We start from the raw sequence: 6,294 nt of genomic DNA on the forward strand, positions 1-6,294 counted from the left end.
CTAAGAATTTAAGTTAAGATTTTTAAGTTAACTGTAGGATTTTCATGGAAGTGGCAACTTCTGCTTATCTTACAGATCTTAAAAAATTTCCATAAGATTGCCATTTTGTTTTACACCAACACTTATTCCTCTTTCATCAATTACAAGTAAAAAGTCCCCTAATAATAGATCTTAAGTGATTTAAAACCAACCCAATGTTACATATTGAACATGCAAATACTTTGTTACAGTCCAAGTGATACAGATGAAGAAGACACTGACAGGGCTTTTATATTTATGCACCAGACTTGGTGGCAGCAGGTGTTACTTAGGCGGTATGGAAATGAGATTTGCCTCTTGGATTCAACCTACAAGACCTCAAAATATGATATCCCTCTGTTTTTTGTATGTGTTTCCACTAATGTAGGTTACTCCATAGTTGGAACATTTCTTATTCCAAATGAAAGACAGAGAGCATCCAAAGAGGTCTTAGGGTTCTCCAGGAGTGGAATGTGGATTGGAAACCAGCATATTTTATGACAGATTATGACATAAAAGAGATAGCAGCGATAGAAAACACCTTTCCAGGTACGCTGAATATTATTCATAATATGCTCTTCACTCTGAAAGTATAAATCGTGACACAATAGTGATAATTTCTATGTTATTTTTTTCCTTATTTTTCTCTTTTTTTTGCTTTCAGAAATACTGATAGGTGTGTAGAAAACTTCATGCAGACTTTTCATAATTAATTTTCTCAATGTTTCATTTGTAACATTCTCTTTTCATGCCCCCAAAGGTGGTAACATTGCCACATGTATATGTGTTTGTCTGTGTAAATTTATTTATGGGCTGTATCTCTGCCATCCAGAAAGGGATTTAGAAAACATTGGCATAAATGTTCACGATAATGAGAAGACATGTCGTGCTCAATACCATAACTTCAAGGTCAATGTCATAGTCAGAGATAAAAGGTCAAAAGGGTCTGATTCATGTCTGGTCTCTAACTCTGCCATCTGTGAAGAGATTTTGAAATAACTTAAGATGAAAATTCACCATAATGAGAGGATTTCCAGAGTAACATTTTCTCCAAATATTTTTATTCACATTGCAATGACGCAATTTTTACAAGTCAGTAGCAAATAATATTGTTAAAGAATGGATTGTACCAGATCCAGTGTGTTCTAATGGCAGGCATTTAATCAACAGGAACTTTATTACAAGATACAAAACTCGCTGGCCTGGTGCTGATGACATTTCAGATGACTGGAGTATTAATACGAGACCACATACAATACAGTCAGATAGTTTCAACTGTGGTGTGTATTGCATGATGGTAAGTATTCATATTATATATCTTACAGTGGCCTTTATATGTGTCTGTTCTGCTAATGCTCCCTGAATAAAAAGTTTGGAAAATAATTCTATTCAAGAAATAAACTGAAGTAATAAATAAATGATTACTGTTAAAAGTTGATTCTTGGTTTTGATGTTATTCAGCTTTGAATAAATTTCATATGCAATGGACCTGTGCATATTATAGGAATTGTTTGTCCCCTTATTATGTCTCCCACATAGATGGTTGGAGACTTATTATTTAGGCCTTTGCAATCTGTTTGTCTGTCCCATAAAGCTTGTTCAGGATTTCGACGAAACTTTAATTCATTAATACCAAGCCAAGTTATGCATATCACTGACATGTTGTGCTTCACTGCACAAAGTGGTCGCTTGAGCTAAAGACCGTCAGAATTTTTTTTTCCAACTTTCACCTGTCAAACTGCTGGCCAGATTTCAGTGAAACTTCACTTTAATGATAGGTACCAAGCTTAGTTTTGCATAATGCTGACACGATCTGCTTTGCTGCACAAAATGGACTCTAGAGCTTACAGTATAAATACTATAAATAGGGGGAGACATATGTTTTTTATAGCAAAAATACCCATTTAAGTCTTCTTCCATTTTTCAGTTTGCAGAAAGACACCTACTATCTATGAACATGACTGGTATTGACAACACAGATCTTACAAAAATGAGGAAGTCCGTTGCAAGTAGAATCATGTTATTTGAACGTAAGATTGTGAATTTGTATGGAATTGTAGTATTATATCTATGTCGGTACTGGGCATTTACAATATACAAAATAGGACATAGTGAAGTTGGAAAGAAGTTTTTCTCTTATGTATGAGAAATATTTATAAAAAACCATTTAGCTAAATGTTTTTTAGCTTTAACTGGACAAAGGGCAGTATGTAAACCATTCTAGGCCTACAAGTTATGGCCCTTTAAACTTTTCTAAAATGCTATTCTGTCCAAAACTTAGCTTTCATCATACATATTATTGTAAACTGTATATTGGATGACTTGCGGGTCAGCAGTCAAAACTTTCACCTATCAAATGAATAGAGGACAGTAGTTGCATATATTTTCTTAGAATTTCAGATCAATTTTGTATCTATTTCTACTAAAAGGATTCGATTTTAATTTTAATTAGTTCAAAATGAACCCCCACATTAAGTGACAAATGGTATTTTACACCAGAAATATGTCCAGTTGATACACTTAAAAATTATGCACTTATGTCTTGGTTATGCTAAACTGATCTGACTAAATCTATGAAATTGTTATCATCATTATCATCATCCATATTTAGGGTATTTAACACTGAAGTGATAGCTGGACTTTCCTCAGGTATTCTTTATTTCACTATCAGACATCTAAATAGTCAAGCTTGCTGTCTTTTTTTTTTGGTTTCTCCTGTAATATTTATTTTCATTATTTACAGATTACCTAACAGACTGTTGCCCAAAGTGCGGCTTTGTAATAGAAGATGATCATAAAGTGAGCACTTTTCTTCTTTTGTGACCCCAAATGTTTATTTATTTATTTTTTTTTTCTTGTTGGGGGAGGGCTCTTAGAGTTGCCATTGTCCACCATCAGTCCATCATGTGTCTGAATTTTTATTATATCTAAAAAGGTATTTGACCAAAACTCATCAAATCTCACAAGATTTTTTTTCAAATTTACCCTTATTTAGATCTTTTGGCTTTTGTCTTAATATTTCAGTCTATTTTCAGTAACTATTTTGTCTTCCTTCTCAGTGTCCACTGCTTCAACTAGTGTTTTATTTCATTCTTATCTTATGTCACAATTTAGATGAGCATTCATGTCTTTTTGCATTTTTTTTTCACATTTTTGTTGGCTAATTATTATGAGTAATTGCAGATGCAGTGTAGTAAATGCCATAGATGGTACCACTTTAAACCATACTGCCTTGCTGATGATGTCGCAGATATGAATGATGGTGAAGATTTTGTCTGCAGGTTGTGTAAAGTTGATTTTTGGGTATTTACTCTAGATTTAAATAATAATGTATTATACAGGTTCCCTGAACCTGTTTTTCACATTTAAAAAGTGATGCTCCTTTTTTGGACTTTGTGTCCAACAGCTCTTGTTTTAAAATTATAATTACCCACAAAACAAAGTAACCCATTTATGGGTCTTCATGAAATTGATATGTTTAACTATAGGGCAGACCTTTACCCTTGATTTTGATATAAAAAAAGGGTACCAACAAACCATTACATGGTCCTTTGTATATAAAATTTATATGTTTTAAAATAAGGTATCTTTCAAAATATAGTCCGGTCTTTCAAAAAACAAACTTAGCAGGGAATATATAGTACCTAAATTTCCTTGTATTAGTTATCTACTTTTCTAGGAAGATGACCAAATTCTTACATGTTTTAGGGAGAATACAAATCAGGCATTTTAATATGTATCATAGAGAATTCAAATTGATTTTATGCCCCAACTTTGTGTGGTGCATATAGATTTGCCTTTGTCATCCATCCGTCCGTCCTTCCGAGAATGTTGTGTCGCGCCTAGCTCCAAAAGTATTTGACGTAGAGTCACAAAACTTCACAGGAATGTTGGTCAACATGTGAAGTTTTGCACCTGGGGTTTCACGTCTAGTTTTATTCAGTCGTGTAGGAGTTATGGCCCCTGACTTTGTAAAAATTGGTCATTTTAGTGTTGTGTTGCGCCTAGCTCCAAAAGTATTTAACATAGAGTCACAAAACTTTACAGGAATGTTGGTCAGCATGTGTAGTTGTGCACCTGGGGTTTCGCATCCCGAATTTATTCAGCCTTGTAGGAGGTTGGCCTCTGACTTAGTAAACAATTGGTCATTTTAATGTTGTGTCAGTGTAGTATTTGACCTAGAGTCACCAAAGTAGACAGGAATGTTAGTAAGCATGTGCAGTTGTGCAGTCATTCAGTCGCGTAGGAGTTATGGCCCCAGACTTAGTTAAAGATTTGTCATTTTAATGTTGTGTCACACGTAGTTCCAAAAGTATTTGACCTGGTTTCACCAAAGTTTACATGAATGTTGGTCAGCATGTGCAGTTGTGCACCTGGGGTTTCGCATCTGGATTTATTCAGTATTGTAGGAGTTATGGCCCCTGACCTAGGAAAACATTTGTGTCCTTTTTCACATAGTGGGGGCATCTGTGTCCCATGGACACATTTCTAGTTATCTTTTTATATCCAGCCGAATAACCAACTGTCAGTGTCAGCTTTAAAGACAGAAGAAAAAGGTATTGTGTGAATTTTTGCATGCTTGTTACTACTTGTTTATCCAAAGCTAATGCATATACTGGATTGAAACTAAAGACACTTTAACATTTATGGAAATATTTTTATTTATGGAACAACAATTTGAATAGTCAAGCACCACCTGTTGTATTAGGTTTACATTTCATTTCAAGTCTTTGTAAATCAATAAGGTGTAAATTTAAGGTGTATAAAGAATTCTAAAATCAACATATCAATAATTTCTTCCATAATCTTAACTTGGAAAGTAATGGTTCAATAGACACACATGTACAGCTTATGGACTTGCAACACTTGCTGTCACAGAGAAATCATAGACAATGAATGTGTAGATTGTAACCATGTTATGACCCTGTTAGGTTTAGAATATTCATATAAAAATTTCAAGCTGAATTGTAGAATGACTGATGACTTAACCAGGAATCTCCAAGAGGGCTTCCTTACCATAAATCTTGGTGCAGCTTTTCATTTCAACTTTGTAATATTTATATTGCAGCCTAGCTGCAGAGTACATTGAGCAGGTACTGGTAAAAGAAGCATTGCTTGCAGTCTTCCAGTCATACACTGGTTGCCAGTACCAGGAAGCTGACGCCGAGTGTTTGTTGGTGGTGAATAAATCACAAAGAAAAGCAACTGTTGATGCAATTAATCTCTGTAAGTACTGGATCCCCCTTTTTGCAGTTTACAGTAATTCATTTTAATTTTATTCAACTCCGCTGATATTCCTTTCAAACTCAGATTTTATACAGATATTTTTCAAGAACTGAATTATTGAAAATCAAAGCAAATGTCATTAACACTTACTGGCATATTAATTTGTCTGAAGAATTATTGTAAATAGTAAGTGGTAATAATTTTTATCATGTTCATCTGCCTTGCCTTATGAAATGACACTTTGAAATGGCAGGTGACTTATCATGCACATGTAGACATAATGGCCATGGCATAAAAATGATGTTATATAGGCTAAAGTGATAATACAGATGAATGTAGTACTGCTACTGTACTAGATGTGTGTTCGATTTTATCTACAGAGATGTTATAAACAAATTTTGAAAGGGACATTCACTAATTTCTGTGCAGCTTAAAGCAGTTCAGATCTTCACATTAATTTAAATATATTTTTGCATATTGCAGGTAGTAAAAAGAAGGAAGAACTGGAAAAGCGATTCCTTTGAAAATTTGTTAGTAACGGCACTACAAGACTGTCTTATATTTTGAACTAAAAGTATAGTATAGTAGAAGAAAAGTCAAGCTATTGTTAGAATTTTAGATATTCGACAATATTAAATGTGCAGCATGCATTTTAGCTCACCTAAGCGAAAAGCCCTGATCTCTTGATGTCCGTCTACAATTTCTAAAGAACTAAAATTCAAGGATAATCTGACAAGTCTTCTGAAAAACTGTTAGCATGGTTTTAAAAATATATATTTTAGAAATGATCTCAAGGTGGCCGTCTACCAAAATTGCATCAGATGTCCAGTACAAAAATGTGACCATCAGGGGTGGAGCTTTTTTTCAACCCAACAGCTGTATTGTTAATTTAAAAAATGAGAAATGATCATTTGGTAGCTAATGACTATGCTATGAACTGTGTTGTTCTGCATAGTTGCAAAATAGTTTCATCATATTACCATAATTTTATACGCTCGTTTGAAAAACGGGACGTATTATGGGAACACCCCTGGTCGGCGGTTGGGCTGG

At 34.2% G+C, this 6,294-nt stretch overlaps 1 long non-coding RNA gene across 1 annotated transcript; it reads left to right on the forward strand.

Moving 5' to 3' along the window:
* Positions 1-300: 300 nt before the first annotated feature.
* LOC128554340 (uncharacterized) lies at positions 301-2,811 on the forward strand. Its single transcript, XR_008369579.1, has 4 exons — positions 301-567; positions 1,189-1,315; positions 1,946-2,048; positions 2,762-2,811. It is a non-coding gene; the product is annotated as an uncharacterized LOC128554340 (long non-coding RNA).
* The last annotated feature ends 3,483 nt before the right edge of the window (positions 2,812-6,294 follow it).

The sequence above is a fragment of the Mercenaria mercenaria genome, unplaced genomic scaffold (genome assembly GCF_021730395.1).
Source record: "Mercenaria mercenaria strain notata unplaced genomic scaffold, MADL_Memer_1 contig_4953, whole genome shotgun sequence".
Classification (NCBI taxonomy): domain Eukaryota; kingdom Metazoa; phylum Mollusca; class Bivalvia; order Venerida; family Veneridae; genus Mercenaria; species Mercenaria mercenaria.